Source organism: Monodon monoceros, unplaced genomic scaffold, assembly GCF_005190385.1.
Source record: "Monodon monoceros isolate NGI ecotype Baffin Bay Population unplaced genomic scaffold, NGI_Narwhal_1 Super_Scaffold_18, whole genome shotgun sequence".
Lineage (NCBI taxonomy): Eukaryota > Metazoa > Chordata > Mammalia > Artiodactyla > Monodontidae > Monodon > Monodon monoceros.
Window position 1 is genome coordinate 163,435,260 of NW_021703774.1, and position 25,614 is coordinate 163,460,873.

The 25,614-nt window shown below is 54.0% G+C and overlaps 1 protein-coding gene across 2 annotated transcripts in view; it reads right to left on the bottom strand.

Moving 5' to 3' along the window:
* The window catches only part of EPHB2 (EPH receptor B2), a 186,184-nt gene that overhangs the window by 91,910 nt on the left and 68,660 nt on the right, over positions 1–25,614 (bottom strand). The window lies entirely within an intron of this gene.

Here is a 25,614-nt window from a genome sequence, read left to right on the forward strand (position 1 = left end):
GGCTGGGTTATTTTTAGCCTCCATCTCACCCGGGCCACCCACAAGGACAGACTGGCTTAGGGACAGGCATGCTGAGAGTGATATTGAGGGGAAAAGATGACACTATGGCCTGGACATCCCAAGTGTGGCAGGGCTAATGGGGCTGACGCTGCCTTGCTCTGTGGTCCTGGTCATCAGGGTGCGAGGGGTCAGGCGTGGGGCAAATAGAAAAGCAGAGTTCACAAGTGTTGGAGCTGAACTTGGCCCTCAGGGATCTCCTAGGCTAGCAGTGTTCAAGCACAGGATGGCTGGGCCCTTCCTTAGACCAACAGCATCGGAAATGGGACTGGGGGCCCAGGTGATTCTCATATACTCTTGGGGCTAAGAAGCATTCATCTACTCCCACACCCCACCGCTGTACAGATGAGAAAATGGAGGCTCAGAGAGGCCAAAGAGCTCACCCAGGGTCACACAGCAAGCGGGTTTTCAAGCTATGGCCAGACCCTGTTTCTTCTGACTCCCTAATTTAGGCCCTGTCACCTCACCCCAAAGGCAGGGGATAGGGCATTTTAATAAAAGGCCACTCGGGGGCTGTCAGTGGTCTGAGTGGGTTTGGGGAGGGGAACTTGGGGCTGCCAGAGCCCCTGCCCAAATATATACCCTCTTTGGTGTGTCAGGATGTCTGAACGTCCCCCATTTGAGGTTTCCCAGCTTTGAGGTGGGATGACAGGGACTAAGTGACACATCAGGGGAGATAGGGTGACAAGGAATAAGAAGGGGCCTGGATGGGGATGGGACAGGAGGCAGAGAGGCTGGAAGATAAATTTCCTGCCTTGACAGCTCTGCTGGGGACGGTCATCATGGGAAGTCCCCAAACTTCCTGCCCCCATCCCCATCCACTGGGAAATATCCACGAGGCAGAGCTTCCTCACTCATTCTCTCAGGGAACTCTGGGATGCAGAGGTTAAGGGTCACTGGAGACCTCTGGTTTAGTTCCATCTTAGACTTCTGGGGAGACTGAGGGCCAGAGAGAAGTGACTTGCCCCAGGTTGCAGAGTGAGTGAGTAATTGCCTGACTTGAGGGTTGGGAGAGGGCAGGTGGATCTGTAGCTCCTGGAAGACAGCAAGGAGGAGGTGACTCAGTGGACAAGCAACCAGCTTGGCCCCCGCTGCTGCTCCCCCCGCCAGCCACCATGAGATCAAAATGAGGCCCAGGGGACAGGAGAAAGGGCCGGAGGAATGGGGAACTCCTACCGTGTGGTACTGGGTGAGGGGTGCCCTAGGATGGCATCAGCAATCAGGCTCCCTTTCCCACCTCCTGTGCCTCTTCTCTTTGGCTAGTACCCAGGTCCCCACAAGAGCTGCCCAGTCCAACCTGCTTGGCCAGACCTTCAAGGTCCTTTGTCATTTGTCCCCAACTGTCTTCTCTGCCTCCTGCCCCACCCAACGATCTTACCAAACACCAGACTGAACTCTGAACACTACCCTAGCACACAAAGCACTGTAGTGTCCATGCTGAATTCTCCCCCAGGAATGCTCTTTGGCCCATCTTCACCTGGCAGACTCCTATTCAGCCTTCAAAGCCCAAAACAAGGTTTGTTTCCTCCATGAAGCCTTGCCCCATCATCAGAACCAATTTGAGCTGGCCAGATCTTCTTGGGCTCATGCACTGTACAGCACATACCTCTAACATGGTGCTTCCCAAGGCAGGAATGGGGTCTCAGGTTCTTACTCTTCTCTGTGCCTGACATGGAGTAGGTACACAGCACATACTGGATCTGCTCTTGCCCCTGGCTCTTCCTTGGTGACTAATACAGCGCTACGTACATTCAAAGACCAGGAAAGAGACCTATTCTATGGCAAGAAGCAGAAGTTTGGAGTCAGACCTGAATTCAAATCCCAGCTCCCCTGGGTGACCTGTGAGATGTCCCCTAACCTTGTTGGGCTTCAGTCTCTTCATCTGTAAAACGACAATAACCATGTCCACCTTGCAGAGAAAAGGTGAGGATTCAACATGGTAACCCAGGTAAGGACAAAAATGAATGACTATACATATATGTTATATATATACATATTACTATATAATACACTAATAAGAATGAATAAAGACCCAAGTTCCCTGGAAACTCATTCTCAGGCACTGATCCCTTGGAAAAACATCTTAGGAGGGTTTCCGTCTGATCTGTACTCATCTCTGCACCCCAGCCTAAGCTCCACTTAATTGTCTTGCTCTGAGGGTGCCGAGTATTTACTCCAGGCCAGCTGGTGCCTGGAAACCACCAATTGCTGGGGAGCAGCTCGTTAATTTTCCCGACTCTGCACACAGACCCTGCAGCTTCTGCAACTCATCTTGGGAAACTGAGTGGAGCGGGTCAGGCCAGGGCCAGGGGTCGCAGGAAGTGGGGCTGGGGGTGCCAGGGGACTTGAAAGGGCCTGCAGAGGCACCACTGGGAAGCTGTCCAGGCTGAAGGAAGTGGGCCCAGAGCTGCCGAAAGGTAGATGGATCCCAGGCCCAGCCTGGCCCTGCTGGCTCTAAGCTATTGGGTCTCCACTGTTGGGGGGGGGAAGCCAGGGCCTCCTAGCGAGGCTGGATGCACATGAGCCCTCGGGGTGGCCAGCTCTGGGGGCCAGGAGGTCCCTTGCCAGTGGAGGAGAGGGAGTGCAGCATAGCGACTGAGGGCGTGACTCTGGGGCAAGGTTCCTTGGGTTTGGATTCTGGCCCCGAAAATTAGTGATGTGTGCTCTAGGGTCAGTTACTTAACTTCTCTGTGCCTCAACGTCCCCCTCTGGAAAATGAGAAGAAGAAGAAAAATACCCATGTCATGGGGGTGTTGTGGGACTTACATATTAAGAGCTTAGAACTGTGCCTAGTACGTGAATATCACTCAGTAAATGTTAAGCTTTTATTTTTTAAATGAATTAATTAATTCTTTTTGGCTGTGTTGGGTCTTCGTTTATGTGCGAGGGCTTTCTCTAGTTGTGGCAAGGGGGGCCACTCTTCATCGCGGTGCGCGGGCCTCTCACTATCGCGGCTTCTCTTGTTGCAGAGCACAGGCTCCAGACGCGCAGGCTCAGTAGTTGTGGCTCACGGGCCTAGTTGCCATGCGGCATGTGTGATCCTCCCAGACCAGGGCTCGAACCCGTGTCCCCTGCATTGGCAGGCAGATTCTCAACCACTGTGCCACCAGGGAAGCCCCTAAGCTATTATTATTATACCTTCCTCCCCATTTGGAAGCATCTTACTTGGAAATTCTCATCTGCAATTGTGAGCCTGGACTTGACTCTTCAGTGACACATACATTTCATCACACATGCCAGCTCCAAGGAGTCTGCCTGGAGTCCTTCTGGACTGGGTGGAAAAGTGTGGTGAAGGATTTATGATGTCTGTCCTGGGCCTGGGAAGGGAGAGTGGTGGCCAGTAAGCCTCTCACATGCCTTTGCTGGGACATTTCATTTGCTCAGATATTTATTAAGCTCCTGCCTGGGTCAGGACTGGGCAAGGCCCCAGACTACAAAGGTGAGCAAAAACAGACACGGTTTCCCACTAGAGTCAAGAGTCCAGTGGGGGGCTTCCCTGGTGGCGCAGTGGTTGAGAGTCCGCCTGCCGATGCAGGGGACGCGGGTTCGTGCCCCGGTCCGGGAAGATCCCACATGCCGCAGAGCGGCTGGGCCCGTGAGCCATGGCCGCTGAGCCTGCGCGTCCGGAGCCTGTGCTCCGCAACGGGAGAGGCCACAACAGTGAGAGGCCCGCGTACCGCCAAAAAGAAAAAAAAAAAGAGTCCAGTGGGGAAGACCTTCATTGGCTGATTGCAGTACTGCATTCAGAGGGCGGTCACGCTCTCTTTCCAGCACTATTTTGCTGTGTGACCTTAGACTAGTCACTCAGCCCACCTGGGCTCCTGTTCCCCTTAACCACAGCAGGCACAGTGATCCCTTTCCTGCCTGAACTAGTCACCTTTCTTGAAATTGGCTTTTCTCTTATGCCTTGACTTTGCCTAGAATGCTCTTGTCCACTGTCCTCTTTTTTGAGAATAACTATTCATCCCTGAGCACCAGCTCAAATGTTTCCACCTCTCCCTGCAAAGAGCCACTCCCACCCCTGCGCTGCTAGAGAAGTCTGCAAAGCCCTCTGCTATCACAGGGCACTGCCACTGTGCACGGGTCTGTTCGTGGCAGCTTCCTTTCGACTAGGAGCTCCTGGAGGGCATGGCTGTGTCTGTGCCCTTTTCGACATCCAGAGGGGTCCAAGATTGCCTGGCACGTGGCACAGGCTCAGTCCATGGAGGCCAAGGCAGGTGGAGAGCTGGACCAGATGACCTTTTGAACTCTGAGAGGCTGGGCTCCTAGTATACTTAGATCCAACCAGTATGCTCAGCTCAGAAGGCCTCGTCTTGAATGCTGCTTCTGCTGTTTCCTAGTCGTGCTTGGCCAAGTGACTGAGCCATTCTGAGCCTTGGCATCTCCGTCTATAATAGAATTATGCTGTGCAGTCAGAGTCTAGCTAGGGTCCCAGCAAATAGCAGGTGCTCAGTAAAAGCCATTTCTCCCTTTTCCTTCCTTCTTAGGGAGCACTTCAGGCCAGCATCTGTGCCCTGCGGTGCCCAAGTCAGACACAAAGTTCTGGGAGAAAACACATGGATGGCTCGAACTCTAAGAAGCAGAGGGGGAGAAAAGGCGGCGGCAAGTCCCTCCAAGGTGCCCCAGCTGGACTTGGCACCCGCAGGCTATTCCTCAAAAAGTGAGACTCACGGCCCACGTGTGCCAGGCCACCCCAGGGTCCTCGGCTTTCCTCGCTCCCCTGCCTTGCTGGGAAGCGCTCCCATCCTTTCCTTGAGCAGAGGCGCCCGCCTCTTGGTGCTGCAGCCTGAGTGCTGATAATAAAGGCACCTCTGTGTGCCTCTGGGGAAGCAGGGCTGGGGGTGGCAGTGAGGGGGGCCCACAAAGCTCCCGCAGCTGTGTGTTTGCAAACAGGGGAGCTGAGCTGTGCAGAGGGGCTGAAAGCACTAATTGTCTTTAATTAAAGGAGGTTGGAGGCAGCACAGGCTTTGACAAAAGAGATTTCCAGCCTGTTAGCAGCTTCAGCCTGAGCTGGGGCTGGGCCGCCCAGGCGCGCCCCCGGCTTTGTCCCCGCGGGGCCTGGTCCTAAGGAGGGCACAGCCAACACCTGCCTGGTGGGGGTGGGGGCAGGGGCCACGCACACGCAGTAGGACCGTGCTGAGGGAGCTGGGCTCCTGGGGCCTGGGAAGATGTCTTCGTGGTGAAGCCCCTCACACTCATTCACTCTCTCAGTAAGCATCACTGAGCACTTGCTATGTGTCGGGACAGCACTCAGAACCGGAGGGACAGAGACGTAACAGTCCCTGTGTTTCAAGAACTTCACGTTCAAAGAGGCTGCATGGTCCAGTGACTGCAAGCATGGACTCTGATACCAGCTGGCCTGTTATTGAACCCTGGCTCTGCTGCTTACTAGCTGTAGGATCTGGAGCAAGTTACTTTACCTTTCTGTGCCTCAGTCTTCCCATCTGTAAAATGGGGATGATAAAAGCAGCACATACTTTAGAGGTTGTGTGAGGATCACTGAGTTATCATAAAATGTTTGCTCAGTGCACTTGACAAATATCAACGGTCATTACTCATTCCTTCATGCATCCAACTCTGTACCTAGCTGCAGCCCCCAGAGGCACTCAATGGATGGGAAGAGCCCTGGTCTGGGAGTCTGGCTGGGTTCCAGTCCCAGCTGTGCCATTCACTTGCCATGCGGCTCCCCAGCCTCAGTTTCCCCACCTGAACAATTAGGGCTGGGCAGGATGGTGTGTGAGGGAGGGTTCTGCAGTGCTCCCTCCAGCATCCTGGGAATTGAGGTTCTTCTGAAGAGCCGGCCTTGCTGGGCTCCCGCTGCATACAGATAGGCTCAGCCTCCCACCCAGGGGCAGCTTCCTCAGCTCACGCCATTCTTTTGTCTTCTCTCCCCAGGCTCACCCTCCCGGGTCCTCAGACACATCTGCAGCCCCCCTAGAAGGCACATATGTACTGGCAATCCCTCTCTCTCTCACACACACACACAAAGTCACACACACACACACACACACACACACACACATATGCATGCACACACACACACACCTGCCTTATTCTCACCCTCACCCCCACCCCATAGAATCTCAGTCTCTGTCCCCCTCCCACGCTCGAAGGCTTACTGACCCTGGGTCCAGTGGGTGGGAGGGAGGTTGCTACTCACAGCCTCTGATCCCCTCCTGCCCAGCTGGCTGGGCTGGGTGGTCGAGGGGAGGTGGAGGGAGGGGGCAGAGGGCGAGAGCGTCCTGGGGCCAGACTTCTCAGGCTGTGGGAGGGGAGGTCAGCTCCTGAAAGGGAGGGCCCAAGTTGGGCCATAAGGGGAGGGGGAGGTCTGGAATTTCCACCACAGGGAGCACCGCGGGAGGCTGGGAGACGGTACCCCGAGCCCACTCTGGGCCTGCAGCCCCTTGTTTAAGCTATTCAAAGGCCCTGATGAGGAAACTGATGCTCAGAGAGGATGGGTGTGGCTCAAGGACACACAAATGGGATCATGCTAAACAGGGGCACCACTGAAGTCCCTTCAGAATCAACAGGCCAGGCCCCCTGTGGCCAGCACGGGACAGAGATGATGGGTGGATGATGTGGGCTCCCGAGGTGGGTGGCTTATCCCAAGCCTGCAGGATTCTAGCCTTGGCGAGGAGAGGGGCCAACCACGGGTGCTCGAGAACCCCTAGACTGACAGACAGACTTGAAGCTGACCAGGCCTTAGGCTGAATCCCCAGCAGTGGCTCCCACTAAGGCCTGCCTGGCCCCAGAGTCACTCAGGGCTGAGGCTGACCACTTCCCTGTGACCCTTGACCCTGGCCCCTCTGTCTGCCCTCATGTTCTGACCTCAGGGGCAAACGGACTCTGATCATGGCTCTACCAGCTCCCCAGAGCCTGAAGGGATGACTTCTCCCAGCCACCTGCCTTCCACTGGGCCGTGAGTCCTCTGAGGGTAGAGCCTGCTCTTCTCTTTTGTCTTCCACGGCCATTCCCAGGCACCTACTGTGTCCAGCAGAACACCCGAGCCTCACACAGCCCTTCCAGGCCAAGTCTCCTGTCCCCTTTTACAGATGAGAAAACTGAGACTCAGAGGTGGAGGCACCTGCTCAGGGCATGGAGTGAATGTGACCCAGGGCTGCGTGAACCTGTAGCCTTCCCCCGACCTCACCTGGGCGGAGGGTGAGCGTGCGGGTGGGCAGTCAGGGTGTGTGGGCAGCAAACAAACGGCCTGGCCAGGTGACTCCACGAGTCGGCAGGTGAGCAGACCACGGCAGCCACCCTGGGTATGTGCACCACGCCCCTCTCTACGGGGGAAGGTTGGGGGGCTGCTTCTGGACCCCAGCTTGACCCCTGTGTCTGGGTTGAGAAGGGCTTCACTTTTCCAGCCCACAGCTCACCCAGGCCCCGGGTGAGTCCAAGACGGGCAACGGATCTCCTTAGGGTCGGAGGGTAAAAGGTGAGGAAATGCGAGGGGGGGGGGGGGACACAGAGGAAGTGGGAGGAGAGACCCAGAGGACAGACAGTCAGATGGAGGATGAGACAGAGACCTGGAGCCCCATTAAGGTAGAGAAACCAAGAGATGGAAGAAGAAAAAAAACACAGGAGGAGGGGAGAGGGCGACAGAAGGAGGGAGGAGGGAGGGGCTGGAAGAGGTGGGCACATACATGCAGGCAGGGCCAGGGCTGAGCCCAGAGAGGCCTCCACCTGGAAGTGGAAAGATGGGGAGTGGGGAGGGGGAGGTCCCTGGGGGGGGTCATCAGCTGTGAGGGAGGGAGTGGGTGAGAAGATGTGAGAGTGAGTGGGTCTGTGTGACTGAGCGAGTCTTCAGGCCCAGGTAGGTGTGGGAAGCAGATCAGGGTGTCTTTCCTTGGTCTCTTGGGTCTACACACCCTTCTCATTTTGTATTCACAAGGACTGACCTGAAAGGTTACTTCATAATTAACATGGTCTTTAGTGGCAGGATGGGGATGAGTGCCAATTTGTTATTTTTTAAAAAGGTAACACGTAAGGAAGAACTGGTCAATTGATCGATCGGTTTTCTCCAGCCAGCCAGCCTGCCATCCATCCATCCATCCATCCATCCATCCATCCATCCACCCACCCACCCACCCACCCACCACTCAGGCACTGTGCTGGGACAGGAGAACCAAAAACATAAACCCAACAAACTCCTATCTGCACTGGCTGTGGCAGCCCAGAGTGGTGGGAAAGGTCCATGGGGTCCTGAGTTTAAACGCTGGTCCCATAAATTAACATACTCTCTGAGTCTGGGCAACCCCTTTGCCTCTCTGAACCATTTTCTCACTTGTAAAATAGGGTGGTGGTTCCTGCTCCCCGGGTTGATGTGGGATCCCAGGAGACAGTGTATGTAAGAGGCCCGGTTCTCTAATGTGTGCTCTTAGGCACTGTGGCCTCCCTTGGCTCTCCCGTCCCACCTCCGTGATGATTCTTACTGAAGATGCTCAGTATCCCAAGCCGCCAACCCTGCCAGGCCCAGGAGGTAGTCACAGCTGTGCTGCCCCGCTGGGGCTCTGGGGTAGGAGGTGGGTCAGCCCTGCCCAGCCCAGGCAGCTGTGGAATGAGGATGGGGATGAGGGTGGGCAGGGGCCTCTCCCCGGGAAGCCCCACACCTGCCCTGCCTCTCATGCCGAGAATATCCGGCGCCTCTCAAGCTATTTCTGCTTGTCCTCCAGGTCTCAGCTCAGGTGCAGCTTCCTCTAAGAAGCCCGCTGGGACGCCCGGGCTGAGTGTGGTCCCATCCCCGCCTCCCCGTGTCCCTTGTGTGTCCTCACGGTCCTGAGCTTCCCCTTTACATATGCCATCACTGTGAGCTCCTGGAGGCGGAAGCCACGTTGGATGCAAATCCCCCTCTGTGCTTGGGCCTAGGACACGGCCCAGTGCACTGTAGGCTCCAGCCGTTTCTGGAGAGGCTGGGGCATTTGTTGGCCCATATTCTGCCTGGTGCTCCTGGGGCTGGGGATGAGGCTGCTGCTTTCCCTGAGGTCCAGAAATCCATTTCTTCAGCCACCAAATCCCTCCTTGGGGAGGGGGCATCGGGGACTCTCCCAACTTAGGAGTTGGGGGTGGGGTCTGGGTGACCCGGGGGTAGGAGGGGGTTAGAGAAACCCTAGCTCTGCCTCAGACTGGCCCTCTGTCCTTGGGACCCTCATTTTCCCTGGCAGTAAACCAGGAGGATAACTTCATGGTGGTGGGTGTGGGAGGGCAGGGTCTTGGCCTTAACCTGGCAGCCAGGCCAAGGAATAGCTTGTGGTGGGCGATTCTTCAGACACCATCATGCAGTGGCTGCCCCCTTTCCATTCCTTGGGGTTTCCCCTCCCAATCATAGGTAAAGTATTTTGCAAATGAAGCATCAAGATAATATCCCACCCCTGCAAGCACATGAACGCCTGCGGCCCCTCCTAGGTGGAAATTCAGGTGTCTCCCCGACAGCAGGTAGACCCGAGCTTGGCTGCCAGCTCTGCTTGAGTCTAGCTTTGCAACAAAATAACCCGACTGGGCTGGGCCATCACTTCCCCAGGCATCCCCTATAGGCCAAGGTAGCCCACTCCAGGCCAAGGCCACCGTGCCTCCTGGCACCTCCCCCCCTCTTCCCCATGCTGGGTTCCACACAGAGCAGAGTGGCCCCCTCCACTCTCACCGGGACGTGACACTCACCAGCATCACTTCTGGTCCCATCTGGGGAGAGCCCCACCCCCCAACCCCCCACCCCCGCCCCCGGCAGCTAATCCCCACAAAGCCCAGCGCTGGGCCTGGCATGACAAGCAGGCCCCGTGCTGCCTGCAGCTCCGCCAGGCGTGCTCGGAGGGACCGAGGCGGGATTCGGTGCGGCTGTCACTCTCTCTGTCCGTTCCTCTAATTGGATTCCCAACACGCAGAGGTTGGCAGAAACGCTGGGGAGAGGAGAATCAAAGGGAAGGGGCGTCCGGGAGATAAAGAGAGGCATTCTTCCCGGGCCACAAAGACTGCAGCGCGAGGGGCGGGGAGGGACCTCAGCGAGGGGCTGCCCATCTGGAGGGCGCCGGGGCGGGGAGAGGGCGGGGAGAGCCAGAGCAGGCTCCTGGGAGGCGGAGGCTGAAGGGCCTGCTTTCCTCCGCCTCGTGCTTCCCCACTTCTACTCATGCAGTGCCTTGGGCTTGTATGCCATCCAGCCCGCTTTGGGGAATGCGCATCCTTCGAGGCCTAACCTCTCGCTCCCATCTGCTCTAGGAAGTCTTCTCCGAATGCTCGGGAAGGCCTAGGAGTCGGCTGGACCTGGGTCTCAATGCTGGCTTGCCCCCTGCTTCCCCCTGGGAGGTTTGCGCAGGCCCTTGCAGCTCTCTGGCCTCAGTTTCCTCCTCTGTGGAGTGGGGATAACACAGAGGGGGTGCACGGGGCCGGGGCGACACAGTTCAAATGTGCCCCTTCCCTTCCTCCTAGAAGCACCATGGCTCCTCTGCTGGCCTGTCCCCCACTGGCCCTGCTTTGGTGTCTCGTGTAGACACAGCCTTTCTCCCCAGGAAGAAGGCAAAAGTGCTGCATAAACAAAACACCTCAGACAGATATGAGAGGAATGACGATCCCAGCCTGGGCAGGGCCTTGCGGTCATGTCTTTACCACCGTCTGGGCCTCTTTGGCAGATGAGAAACCAGAGGCTCTGGGAAGTGAGGGCAATGCCCAAGGCCACTGACTAGAAAATATCGGAGCCTGGTGAAGAACTGACCCCGGGCCAGCACCATCACCGCACCCCTCCAGGGCCCCCCATGCTTTCCTGTAAGTCATAAGCACATTTTGCATGTGCGTGTTTGTGCACACAGCCAGCAGCGAAGCGGGCAGGCCAGGGATAGAGGCTTGCTGCAAAATGGGCCCGGTTTGCTTTAAGGATGTTGGAGCCACTGACTTTGGTTCATGAAAGAGACATGAAGAGGACCTCAAAGAGAATTTCTAAGAGACAGAAAATCAATGGCCCTGACATTCTGGCCCCCAGAAAGTGTGTGTGTGTGTGTGTGAGTGTGTGTATCCCCCCCCCCCCCCCCTGCCGCCAACACACATACTCCACTGGTGGGTCCAGTGCACCACAGACACGCATGCTCACAAGTACTCATTTCCAAGTGCATGTGCGTCTGGTTTGATACAATGTATACACGAACACACACACTCTGGCTTGATCTCCTTGCGGTTGGATATGCACAAACATACACACACCTACTTGACCCAGGACACACACATCCAAGGACAGGGATCCCCTCATACAATGATGGGTGCACACACTCATTCTGTGGCACCTATGCTCCTTGACGGGCACTAGTCCAAGTGATCCAGCACATGCATGAGTATGCTCCTCCCTGCACACACATGTGCTGGGACAGGTCAGACAGACACAGGAACATACAAACACAAAGGCAGTAATGACTCACAGTGGGCTCCAGGGTGAACTGCGTGGGCAAGGGCATGTACAGGCCCCACCCCTGAAATGTATGCACATGCTCTTATGTCCACAGATGTTCCAACCACACACGTGGATGGATGTTGGGTCAGTGGGCACACTTCTACACATACGGGCACACAGACTCCCAGCAGGCCCAGCACACACTCTCCCACGTCTAACGGGGCCAGTGCACACACACAGGCAGGTGTGTCGCGGATGCACTGACCCAGCACATGTGTGTGTGCACATCCCTCCCAGGCCTCCAGGGAGCTCCCACAGACAGACAGCTCTGACAGCAGGGTGTGGGGGGAGGGCAGCCCAGGGCTGCAGTTGCCAGGGATACGGATGTGGGGCTCCCAAGGCTTCGTGGCCTGCCCAGGCAGCGCAAAAAGGCCAGCGACCACTCTCAGGTCTTTAAAGTGTTGCTAATCAGATGGTGGCGCCTTTAAGGGAAGAAGCTTGAGTCTGGTTCCCTGGAAGGAGCCAACAAAACATGAGGCTTTGGGCCCGGAATTTGCCGGGGACACAGGGGCCAGAGGCGGGAAATAGCTCTGACTGGCCCCCAAGTCCCACCTGGCCCTCTGTCCATGCTCCACTGGACAACAGGGGTTAAGGGGTCTTACTTGCTGAGTGGCCTGGAGCAAAGGAAGTCACCTGCTCTCTCTGAACCTCAGTCTCATCTGCAGAAGGGGATGGTAACAACCCTGAGCATTTAGATAGCAAGTTCCAGGCTATGATCAGCCCTGACCACGTGCCGGGTGCTGTGTTCAGTGCTTTACTTTGATTATTGCACTGAGTCCTCACGACTCACCTGTAACATTCCATTTATTATTACACCCATTATTTAGATGAGGAGGTTGAGGCTTTGGGAAGTGAGTCACACAGCTAGTAAATGTCAGAGCCAGTATTAGAACCTAGGCAGCTGGCTCTTACCTACATCTCTAAACCTTCCTGCTTGAGGGCGCTAGAGTGGCAGGTAACCCGGGGTCACTATCCTGGTGTCGCAGATGGTCACAGCTGCCCTGCTGGCCTCTCGAGGGGCATGTGAGGACCAGGAAGAACAGAATCAGAGGGTGTTAGTGCAGAAGAGTCATTCTGTAGCTGGTGACATTGAGCCCTAGAGATGGGGTGGGGTGGGGAGGTGCTCTGCCAGGGTCCCAGGGGGAGTGGGAGAGCCCATGTTCGGACCCAGGCACCCTGACTCTGGGAGCTGCTTCTGTGCCGCTCAATAAAAGCACCCTGTCTGGTTAAAACAATGCCAAGCCACAAGTATGTATTAGCCACCTGCTGTGTGCCCAGGCTTGCTTGTAACCGAGAGGGGATTACCAACCAAGCCCCGGCCCCTTAATCATGTAGACACGCTCTGCTCTCCGGGTGCACTGTCTGCTGACCCCCTGCCCCCAAGGAACATTCTTTCCTGAAGCAGGAGCACCCCCTCCACTCCCCATCGCTTTCCTATCTTCTGAGCTCCCATGACTCCTCTGGGCCTCTTCTAAGCCCTGTGAGGCTGGGACTACAGGCCCCATTTAACAGTGAGGAAACTGAGGCTCAGAGCAAAGGCCTCCTCAAGTAAGTCAGGCAATGGGGCTGGGGTCTGAACCTGAGATCGGAGACTCGACGGGCTGGGCGTCTCCTCCTGCTCTGCGTCTGCACAGACCCGGGCCTGTGGTGGGCTCCCCCAGGCTCCTGCTGAGAGGTGGGTCCCCCAGCAGGCCCCGGTCTAGGATGACCATGCAGGGAGTCCAAACACCGTTGGGCCAGCGCAGGCAAGGGAGCAAGAGCTGGAATTAATGTTTGTTGATGTGAAAATACAAGGAAGACTGAAGGATGCTCCCTGAGGTCCCCAGCTCCTGGATTTAAGATTTTTACAGGAAATGCTGAGTCCCAAGAAAAAGAACCCTCAATCCATGCCCGGAAACACCTGTCCCAACCACAGACAGACCTGCTATGCATCCTGGCTAAGTTGGTCCCTCTGGAGCCGGAAGAGCCCTCGGCTTCTCCAAGGGCCTCTGTTAGCATCATCGCTCACATCAGGGTTGGGAGGATACAGGGCGTGAAACTGGGGTGACTGGGTCTCTGCAGCTAACATTTATGGAGTAGTTTCTATGAGCTAAACATCAGTCTAGAAACTGGACACGGTGGTGGACAAAACAGAAACATCTGCCCTCATGGAGCCTGCATTTCAGCTGGGGAGACAAGCAGGTAAGGAACACAGAAACAGTATGTCAGATGGCAGCAAGGGCAACAGAGTGAAGTAAAGCAGGGAAGGGGGATGGGGTGTGTGCACGCGTGTGTATGTGCACATGTGTGCATGTGAATATATACGTACCCTTTGGAAAACTAGGGCAATGAGGGACCTTGGTGAAAAGGTGACGTTCGGGCAGAGACCTGAAGAAGGTGAGAGGGCAATCAATGTAGATACTTGAGGAAAGAACATTCCAGGCAGAAGAAACCACCATGGAGGTCAGCGGGTCTGGAGCGGAGGAGGCAAGGAGGAAATGGGAAAAGATGGGTCCGAGAGAGGGGAGGGACAGATCACGGAGGGATTTGTGGGACCTTTCAGCTTTCGCATTATGTAAGACGAGGGGCTTCGGGGGATTCTGAGCAGAGGTGGGACATGACCTACTTTTTTTTTTTGGCCACACTGCACGGCTTGTGGGATCTTAGTTCCCCGACCAGGGATCCAACCCAGGCCCCAGCAGTGAAAGCATTGAGTTCTAACCACTGGACCGCCAGGGGAATTCCTATGATCTACATTTTAGAGGGACCTCTGGCTGCAGGGCAGGGAACAGGGAGGAAGCATGGTGGAGATGTCCACTAGGTAGTTAGGTATGTGAATCTGGACTTTAGAGAAGAGGTCCAGGCTGGAGACTGACCAGAGAGGGCCTGGATGGAACCACCCAGGGAGGGAGAGGGAAGAGGAGGCCAAGGACTCAGCACCGGGGCCTCCGAGGTAGAGAGGCGGGAGTTGAGTGGGAACTGGCCACGAAGCACCCGGCAAGGCACAAGGGACACCAGGAGACAGTGGTCACTCTGATAAACGCTCCTCAGGGAAGCCAAGGCCTGGGAACTGACCGCTGAATTGGCGACATGGGTGTCACTCATGGCCTTGATTAGCAGCAGATTTAGTGGAATGATGGGGCAGAGGTCTGATATAAACGGGTTCAAGAGAGGTCTCGGAACAGGAATCAGCAGCAAGGGGGCTGGGAGGGTCACAGCCTGGGTGTCAGAGTCAAACCGACACAATGACCCAGCTCTAGTCTTAGCTCTGACCCTTCCTAGCGGTGAGCCTCGGGCAGCGCACCTCACCTCACTGAGCCTTAATTTCCTTGTCGGAAGAACGGGGATAGGGACTTTCCTGGTGGTCCAGTGGTTAAGAATCCACCTTCCAGTGCAGGGGACGTGGCTTTGATCCCTGGTCGGGGAACTAAGATCCCACATGCCGCGGAGCAACTAAGTCCGCACGCCACAACTACTGAGCTCGCGTGCTGTGCAGCCCGTGCTCCACAACTAGAGAGAAGCCCGCGTGCTGCAAAGAAGAGTCCGTGAGCCGCAGTGAAAGATCCCGCATGCTCCAACTAAGACCTGACGCAAAGATAAATAAATAAATAAACATTAAAAAAAAAAAAAGAACAGGGATGATATCTCTCTTACTTCCTAGGGTTGTCGAGAGACAAATGAGGTAAGGATTGTGAAAAAATTTTATTCACAATGAGACGTACAAACATTCCAGTGAGAAGACGGCAGGTTTTGGATTTCACTGCTGGCTCTACCATTCATTAGCTGTGTGATCTTGAGCTGGTTGTTTAACCTCCTTAAGCCTCCACTTGCTCCTCTATAAAATGAAAATAACAACTGTACCCAACTTCTGGGGACTACAGGGACCCAGTATTCTACACCAAGCCTAGGGCATAAGGCCTGGCGCACAGTGGGCACTCAACCAATGCGCGTCCCTACCTCGCTGGGCTCTGGTCTCTGTTATTTATAATCGGAGTCCAGCGGGAGGTACAGGGAGTGGGGTACAGGGACCCTGAGTTTGATTGCTGGGTCTCTGGATAAGCCATTTCATCTAACGTCTTTGGGCCTCAGTTTTTATGAGTGTGAAGTTGGTGATCAGTGGCCTTGGCCCCTTTGTTTGGGGTGGGGTGGGGAGCAGAGGACAAGAGATAAAGTTCATGTGCTGCGTCTGGACGCCAGTGACGTGGGAGTGCTTGCGTGTTTGTGACCCTCTCCTGGGTTGGCTGATGGGTTGGGCAGATGGGTTACCGTGATCAGGAAACAAATCCCTGTGACGAAAACAACAGCTTCATCCAACCTCCATGGATGGGGCTCCATGGAAAAAGACTGGGAAGGCCTGGTGAAGGAGCAGAGAGCCCGAGGAACCAGAGAGGGTAGGGGAGTCCGAAGGGCAGCCCAGCCCTCAGGGTAACCCCTGGGCCGCCAGCCACGGGCTCCTTTACCCGTATGGCTGTCGGGGGCTGATTCACATCCTGCCAATCCCACCCCCACCTTCCTCTTCACACAAACCGTGTGTCCTCTGGGCCACCAGGAACTCTTCCAGGCCACCTCTCCCCACCTAGGATGGAGACTAAGGCGTTTCAGGGAACGCTGGCGTCTTGTCCCTGCGGAGGTGGAGGCAAAGGATGGGGGCTATCTGACTGAACATCACGAGGGGCCCCAGCGAGACCCTGGGCCTAGGAGGCCGGAGCACTGGGTTCAAGTCCCAGCTCTGCCACCAAAGTACACTGTGACCATGGGAGAGTCTGGTCCGCTCTTGGCTTCAGTCTTCCTTGCCTCTACAATAGCGCTAATAACCTTCGCCTTGCTTCTCTTACGTGGGTATCGTTCAGATCAAAGTATCTCACGGGGTGAGGCCAAATGCTACACAAAAGCAGCCTCTAATCTTTTCTGGAATGAGGCAGACTGTAAGTAAATAAATACTGTACATATGTAAGACATTATAATTACAAATGGCATCCCCCCCACCCCCTGCCAGGCTATGGAAAAAAAAAAAAAAAAAAAAAAAACCCTGTTTGGTAGAGTGTGAAGAATTCTCATTAGGACTTCGGGAGGCCTGAGTTCTGATTCCAGCTCTGTACCTGACAGGGTGAGTGAATCTGGGCAAGTGACCCCACCCCCGGCCTCTTCCAAAGCCTTGGTAGAGGTCAGATGCTGGTTTTAGAGGGGTTTTATAAGTTCTGCCAGTGCAGAATTAACAACATAATGTCCTACCATCCCCCTTACCCAAGGAAGGCAGTCTAGGGTGTGGGAAGGACTCGAGCTTTGCCAGGCAGGTTTCAGTTCAAGCCTCTTACCTGCTGTGTGGCCTTGGGCAGCTCCCTTTCCCTCTCTGGGCCTCGGTTCCCCTCTGAGGTCCAAGCTCATACCTAGACACTAGGAGTAGGGGGAGCAGGGAGAAGCAGCAGGATGGGGGCAGAGGACAAAGGGTCCTAGGGAGGAGGTGCCCAGCAGGGCGGGGTGGAGGCCAGAACAGGGCCTGTGGGGCCTGAGCCAGCTGCCGCAGAGCAATGAAAATCTCTTAACCACACAGAATTGTTAACAGCTCCCAAATCCTGTTGTACCACAGGCTTAGAAAGGCTTAAACTGTTAAATGCATAAACTTCCTCAATAAACGGGCTTCTCTCGCCAGATCCCGAAGCCCAGCCAGATGAAAAGGCAGCGGCTGGAGGGAGGGAACTTCCCCGGCTGTTTATGGCCCTGCCAGAGTGTTCTGGAGGCAGCCTGCGACCAAACCCATCAACCTGATGCCTTCAGGGTCCGAGGCCAGTCTGAGGCTGAGAGGGGGCAGCGCTGGGGCTCCAGGGTCAGATGACCTGAGTTCAAATCCTATCCCTTCCTAATTGGGTCACCTTGGACAAACAAGCTGCTTCACCTCTCAGAGCCTCAGTTTCCTCTTCTGTAAAATAGGGATGAGGATACCTAACCCCGAGGGTGACTGGGAGTCAGCGAGACCCTGAGTGGGGAGCTGCCTGGTCCACAGGAATAAGCACGGGGGCCCTGCCACCAAGCCTTTCTGACACCTCCAAGAAGCAGAGGAGATCAGAAGTAGGAGGCACGAGAGTGCACACCTGCCTCTGCCAACTATGAGGGGTGTGACGGTTGGCCCTCAGTCTCAGTTTTCTAATTAGATGGGGTGATTCCAGAAGGTAACCGGGCAGGAAGGGAGCATGACGTGAGCACTTGGTAAATGTTGCGTGGGGGCCGGGGGTTAGCCAGGGGTGGGTGGGCCTCCTTCCCCGAGGCCATCTCACGGCTTGGCACGAGGAGAGGAGGCCTACGGGGGGCTTCCCCACCCCTGAGCCTTTGCCCTGGAACTGTGCTCCATCCTGCCCTACATCTCTTTTTTTTTTTTTTTAACATCTTTATTGGGGTATAATTGCTTTACAATGGTGTGTTATGCCCTACATCTCTTGATATGAAAGCAACGTGTCCTCCGAGGCTCAGCCGTGAGCCTCCCTCCTCCCCTCGGAAGCCCTTCTGGCTGCCCCCTCCTTTCTTTGAGGTCTCACAGACTCACACGTGAGCCCCTCAGCTGGTTATTTGTCAAACTCTTCTTACATCTCAGGGGCTCCTGGGTAATGGGGAGGTGGGCTGGGCAGAGAACATTCAGATATCCACTCACTCCCAGGTAATCACTTGTCCCAGCAAGCTGGAGAAAGCTGGGTTCGTATTCTGCCTCGGCTACTTACTGGCTGTGTGGCCTTGGAAAACTCACTGATCCTCTCTGGACCTCAGTCTCATCACCTGTAAATGGGCCTGATCGTATCGACGGGAGATTCAATAAGATAGTGGAGCAGAGCATATAACACAGAGCTGGGCACACAGGAGGTACCTCTCACCCTTTGCCCTGGCCTTCTCCAATCCTCTCAGGACTCCTTTCAGCCTCTGCCTCATTCAGCCCTTTGAGAGTGCTGGCAGCCCCTCTGCCCTTCTCCCTTGGCTAAGAATACTTCTCCTGTACCCCCACTCCCCCAGATGGCTGAGGGTCAGCAAGAGGCCAGGGTTAAAAAAAAAATCAGTATCATTTCTGACTTTCTTTTTCCTGCCTCCACCTCCTCCCATTCTCCAAAGCCCTGGGAAAATGGCTCCTCCTCCAGGAAGCCTCCCCAGCTCTCTCCTGACTCCCTCCTAAGTGCCCCAAGGGTACAGTTACAGATGGAGCCAACTCCTCTATACCAGACTGGAAGCTCCATGAGGGCAAGAAGGGCTTTCCTCATGTCTGCAGTCCCCACACCTGGTTCAGGGACTGGCGCACAGCAGGTGCCTGAGGAGTCTTATTCACTGTGTGTTAGCTTCTTGGTCCTCTACGAAGACATCACCTGATCTCTCCACGAAGCAAAAAAATCAGAAACTGGAGTTCAGTGAATGGCTGATGGCTGGCTGGCCAGCTGGCTGGATAGATGGACAAACAGATGGGTTAGTGGATGGAGAGATGGATAGATATTTGTGAACAAAAATAGATGCTTTGAGAGCATATAGAAAAGGAGAAGTGGGGAGGGGGTACTTCTAATTTTTAAGAGCAAAAACTTGAATAGCCTGTACTGGCCAGGGTCCCCATCCAATCCCCTTCTCGAAAGGCTGGCCTGTGTGGTCTCAGCCCTGGCCTGAGCCTTGGGGTCTGGAGGGGTTATCTATCACCCTTCCCCCTCCCCAAGCTGGGCGTCTCCACCCTGCCCTTGAAGAGAAGCAGCAGAACTTTCTGTGTGGGGGTCTGGGCCGTTCCATCCACCCAGCACTCCAACCCTCACCCCCCTTTCCCCAGCCAGCACAGGCCTTGCCAGCTGGATGCCTCCCCCCTCCTCACCCCGAGACTGACCGCACCCATCCCCAGAGGCTTGCCAGACACATCTGGGCCACTGGTTCGGCCTCTGTGGGAAGGGCTGGAGCTGAGAGCAGGGTGGGAAGGAGGCCACCCTGAGGGTGGCCCAGGATCCAACCCTGAGGGCCCAGAGGGGACCCCTGGCCCCTCCCTCCCTTGGCTGGGGAGGCACAGGATTCTGGGAGTGAAATAGAAGATAAAGCCACAGGCATAATATCCCATGCTGGTGAGTATGTGGGGAAACAGACACTCTCGAAGACTGCTGCCAGGAGGGTAATTCAGCCCAGCCTTTCTGGATGGTAATCTGGCAATGTGCATCAAAAGCTCAAAAAAAGTACATCCCCTTTGACCCTACAATTCCATGCCTGGAGACATATCCTACACAGATGCCAGCAGCAGTGCAAAAAGGCAGAGGGACAATGAAGTCCATGCCAGCATTTAAGATAGTGAAAAACTGCAAGCAATCTACACGCGGATCACTAGAGAACTGGTAACTAAATTATGGTACGTCTATCTATTATGGAATTCTAAGAGCCTTCCCAAATGATGATCCAACATGACGTGGAAAAATGCCCACAAAATATTAATAAGTCAAAAATCCTCATGTATTCTCAGAAGGAATCTATTTTTTCTTTTTAAAAAAATCAATATGTTTAAATACATCTAAATACACCTAGAAGGATCCACACCAGTCTGTTAACAGTGGTTACTCTCTGTGTGATTTTAATTTTCTCCTTTTGGCTTATCAGTAATTTCTAAAGATTCTACAAATAACCTGTATTGCTTTTGTGATGAGGAAAAGTTATTCTTTCCTCAAAATAAAAAAGCTCATTAGGAGAAAAAAAAAAGTCCACAGGCAAAAGACAGTGTTTGTAAAAGTCCTTATTTTTCTAACACTTTTCTAGGTATTTTCTCATTTACTCTGCACAGCAGTGCATCTGTTTACTCTGCTTTGCAGATGGGAAAACAAAGACCAGGAGAAGGTCCACTGCTTGCCCAAGGTCACACAGCTAGCAAGAGGCAGGGCTGGGGTTTGAAGAAACAGGTCTCCATGGCCAAGGTCAAGGAGAGGCCATGGGTGGGGGAGAGAGCAGGGCTAGGGGCTGCCAAGCAGGGCAGGGGGAGGAGAGGGAGAGGCTGGGAGGAGAAGCCCGGCAGCTGGGAACTGGGAAGTCTGAGTTGGAGCCAGGGGATCAACATGTGTGTGCAAGCACCTCCCACCCCCTCACCCCCCCCAACCCGCTGGCTCGCAGTCCCTCTCCCTGTCCAAGCTAAACATTAAAAATCCCATTACACCCCAATAGCATCACGGCAATCACGCTCACTGTGGAACTGCCTCTGGATCCGTTATAGACGCACGTCTGCCGTGGGGAGAGAGGAGGTCCGGGTCCCCAGCGGTTGCTGGGCTGGGGGCTCCCTCTGATGGGCAGGGAGTAGCAAGTAGGGGCTTCATTAGGGAAGGAGAGACCAAGGGGCATAGGGATACGGAGACAAACTTGGAGAAACTGAGGCAGGGACACATTCACAGTAAATCCCATAAACATCTGGAAAGAGTCAGGCAAACAGACTCAGGGCTTGGGTGGGAGCAGCTGCTACAGAGGAGGAATTCCAAGGCCACTCCCCTGCCCCCCCCCCCCCCCCAGCAAATCAGCTGGTAGCAAGCCCCAGTGGGAACTGTGATCCTGAGGAGGCTGGGGACTGGGGTAGGGGAAGGGGGCAGAGCTCCTCTGAAGGAAGTCCCAGGAGTCTCCCACCTGGTGTCTGTGTGGCCAGTGCAGGTCCAGATTAGGCACTCAATGAACCATGAATAGATGAATGAAGCGGAGAAAGTCGTACCCCAGCTCTGCACCCACTAGGGCCTTGGACACCCACCAAACATGACCTATACTGTCACACCTTGGGTCTTTATTCATGCAGTTTCTCGACCTACAATTCCTCCCCTCCCTTCACCCATCCACATCCCACTCACTCTTCAAGGCCTAATTCAAATGCCACCTCCTCCTTGAAGCCCTCCCAGATGCCCAGTCGGTAAAGCTGCCTTCTTCCTCATATTCTCAAAGTACTTTGCCCGGATAGACTTCATTTCTGGAAGGACCATGCTCTGCCTTATTCCCTTGTGTCTGAATGCTCTGCTTGCCCACGAGCCACCTGAAGCCAAACCGTGACTCTTAGGAGCTCTCCTCCAGCCATCCCAGGACAGCCTCAGTCAGCTCAAATGACACCTCTTCCAAGAAGCCTTCCTTGAACCACCTGGCTAAAGCAGATCCTCCTTTTGACCTCTTTTGTTGTACCCTATATTTTTCTTTTCACTCCTCACAGTTTATAACTATTTTATTTATTTATTAACTTTATTTCCTCCATCTTCCCCCATCCACCCACCCAGACCAAAACTCTGGGAGGGCAGTGAATGTGTCCCTCTTGTTCACATCTGTGTTCCCTAGCACTTGCATGTGCCTAGCTCAGAGAAGGAACTCAATCAATATCTGTTAGAGGGCTAAATGCACACAGGGGGTACCCAATACATGCTTGTTGAGGGGTTAATTGGCTTTTCCGAGCCCCTCCCCTCCCCACTGTGCCCTGCACACAACAAACAGGCACTAGAGGAAGTTGGTCTGAATGAGTCAGTTTAGTCCATAGTTTCATGAACCACTCAGTGCACTGGGAACGCCCAGTCCATCATTAGCCACCACTGCCCACCCCTGGGATCGCTGCCATTCCCCATGAGGACTCACCTACTCCCCCCCGCCCCCCCCCCCCCACCGTCAAGTTTTCTCTAATTTGTATTTCTCTCAGAAAGCAATGGATTCTTTCCCCATCATGTTATGTTTCAATATTAAATGGGTCTTTCCAAACCACACCCTCCCAGAGATTCTGCTAATGTCCCCTCCCACCCTTTAGGGTGGATGCTCCCTGGGGTGGTGGTGGGGCAGGCCTTGAGTCCTGCTTGGTCTGGCCAAGGATGTGCTAACACATTGTGTGTCTGAGCTAACAGTCCTGGTATAGGAGTATCAGTGCTGCTTGTTTAAAAATGCTGATTCTTGGCCCTACCTCAGAGGCACAGAACCAGACCTGGGGAAGAGGTCTGCACCAGACCCAGGAATCTGTATTTTAGTAAACTTCCCAGCGGATCCTGAGGCATAGTAAAGGCTGAGAATCCCTGAGCTGGAGACGGGGAAAGCACTTTGCCAACCCCCAGATGTGAGCAATAATCATTCCTACACGTCCTGGGCTGGCGGGGCCAGTGCCTGTGGGACTTTGGCTGAAGCAGCCCCACATCTGGGTGGCTGCACACATGCCACAGCAGCAGCTGGTGTCCTTCTGGCTCCCTGAGCTCATTAATCACACCTTGACTGGCCTCCACTTACATCCAGTAGCCAGCTGGGCTGGGCTGGGCCTCGTCCGGGGGCTGGGGGGAGGGGGGAAGCCAGCGCTGGACACACTCTGCCCCAGCATTACCTCGAACGCCCACCCCTTGCAAGAAGCAGCTCAGACTCTGATTCTGTGACAGGCCACCTCTGCCATGGCCCCAGGGGCCCCACCTCCTGGCATTTACACCCTGTGTAATTCCCTCCCCTGGAGCATGGACTGAATTTGGTGACTCACTTTTAATGAAGACAATACAGCAGAAGTAATGAGATGTCACTTCTGAGATGAGATTATAAAAAGACGTGGCTTCTGTCTTGAGTGCTCTCTCTTTTACGCTCCCTCTCTCGGATCATGTGCTCGGGGGAAGCCACTGCACGTGTGAGAGGCCCACGTGGGAGGGACTGAGGCCTGCAAACAACCACATGAGGGAATGTGGAAGCAGATCCCTCCCTGGTCAAGCCTTCAGATGAAACTGCAGCCCCAGCCTACAGCCTGCTTGCAACCTCAGGAGAGACCTTGAGCCAAAGGCACCCATCTAAGCTGTGCCTGGTTCCTGACTCTAAGAAACTGAGATAATAAATGCTTGTTGTTCACTACTGAAGCCCATGCTCCACAAGAGAAACCACCGCAATGAGAAGCCCGTGCACTGCAACGAAGAGTAGCCCCTGCTCGCCACAACTAGAGAAAGCCCTCGTGCAGCAACGAAGACTCAATGCAGCCATAAATAAATAAATAAATAAATAAATACATGCTTGTTGTTCTAAGCTGCTAAATTTTGGGCTAACTTGTTATGCAGCAATAGATAACTAATACACCTCTTCATCTGGGCACCACTCCAGCCACAGTTCTTCTTACATCTCTCCTTGCACCCTTAGCCACAGCCACACCAAACAATTGACCAGTCCCCCTAATGAGGCACACTGATTCATGTCCCTAGGTCTCTGCTGATGCTGATCCAACCTCCAGAAGGACTGGGCCACCTGATTAATGTACACCTCTCCCAAGACTCAGCTCCAATGTCACCTCCTCTGTGAAGCCTTCCCTTTTTCTGTGCCCACCTCAGCCTGAGCAGTTCCTATTAAAACAAGTCTAACGCATTCCCACCCTTGTTCATTTACAGTCGGTCTCCTCTGCTAGACTGTGAGCTTCTAGAAGGCAAGGCCATAGTTGGATTCTCTTCTGTCTTACCTGGTGCTTAGCACAAGGTCTGACACAGAGGAGGTACAGGGTTGATGAGTGAATAACCAATAAGCAATGAGTGACTGATTCTGTTCCCCATGGCCTGTCTCATGTCCCAGGGCTGTGCACTTTCACACTCAAGTAAAGGAAACCAGATTTGTTGTCTTCCCTAAGAAACCAGCCTTTTCTCCCAATGCCCCCATTTCTTTTCCAAGACAATCACAGCCCTGTAAGCTGGAATTCCTGGTTCCCTCTGATTCCTCTCCCTCCTCCCTTTCCAATCTGTCTCCCCATCTCATCTGACTCACTGCCAAAACGTCCCTTGACTGCACCCCTCCTCTTCCCCAGCACTGTGGACGCCCAGTCCATGCAGCCATCATCACCTGAGATCACTGCAGCAGCTCCCCCACAGGCCACTGCTCTTGTCTCTTATACACCCACTTATCCTCCCAGGACCCTTAAAATGCTGCCTCAGAGGGCTGGAGGGAGGAGCCATGGGGATGGTGGATGCGACAAAATTTCATAAAGGTGAGGATCATTGCAATTACCCTGGGCTAAACTTTAACTGGCTCTTCGAGGCCCCTGGAAAAGGCCCAAACTCGTAGCCTGGCATCTGGAACACCCCAGGACCCAATTCCAATTGGGAAGGCAAGAGGAAGTGGCACAAGCAGGCTTCAAGTCTCCTATGTCACCACCATCACCACCATAGCTCACACTGCAGAGAACCTGTGCCACGCTGGGCTGTATATGTAGCATCTCATTTAGTTAACATTTATTAACCTCCTACTGTATATTAGAAGCCATCAAAAGTGCTTTACATGTCTTAAGGTCTTGAATCCTCACAACTACCCTATGAAAGAGGGTTTCACAACTCGGATCAGGACGTCCAACTAGTAACCGGCAGGGCTGGAATTTGAACCCAGGTCTGTCTACCTTCACGGCCTTCTCACCACCATGCAGTACCTCGTACAAACTTCTTATGTTTACACACCACCTTGGTGACTCTTGGCCATAATCAAATACTACCTGTACTACTGTTTACTTAATATTTTTCTTTAAATTAACTTAAGGGGCACAGTGGTTAAGAGGGTAGTTTGGAATTACATTACCTGGGTAAGATTCTGTGCTACCTCCACTTATTCACTGTATGAACTGTGTATGAGCTGTGATTTCTTCCTATAAAATGGCACTTTCCTTCATAGGGTTCTTATGAGGATTAAATGAGTTAGACATGTAAAGTGCTCAGCACACAGTAAGCATGATAATCAGGAGGGCTGGCTCACAGTGGAGCTGCACTTCCCCATCTCTTTGAATTGGAAGTAACCACATCACTTGCCTTGGCCACTGAAACGTGCATAGGAGTGACGTCTGAGCCATTCTGGGGGGGAAGATTTAGATCCCATATACAATCTGTCACACTTGCTCCTTCCTTCTGCCCTGGTGATCACAACATTCCAAATGGTGGCGCCTCCATCTGCTTGGCTCCCAGAGGGAGGAATCCCAAGCTGACTCACAATGTACATGTAGCATTAAGTGAGAAATAAACTTTTATTGTTTTGTCACTTCAGCGTGGCCTGGCCTATACTGACTGATACAGCAAAAGCTCAATGAAGGTTCTCTTATAAATGTTATTTACTATGACTTATACATTTTCTTAAAAAGGAAACCACATCACTTTTGTAAATGAAGAAATAAAGTACCACCTGCCATCATTACATAATAATTAAAATGAGAACCATTTATCCTCAACTAAAATCAGCCTGCA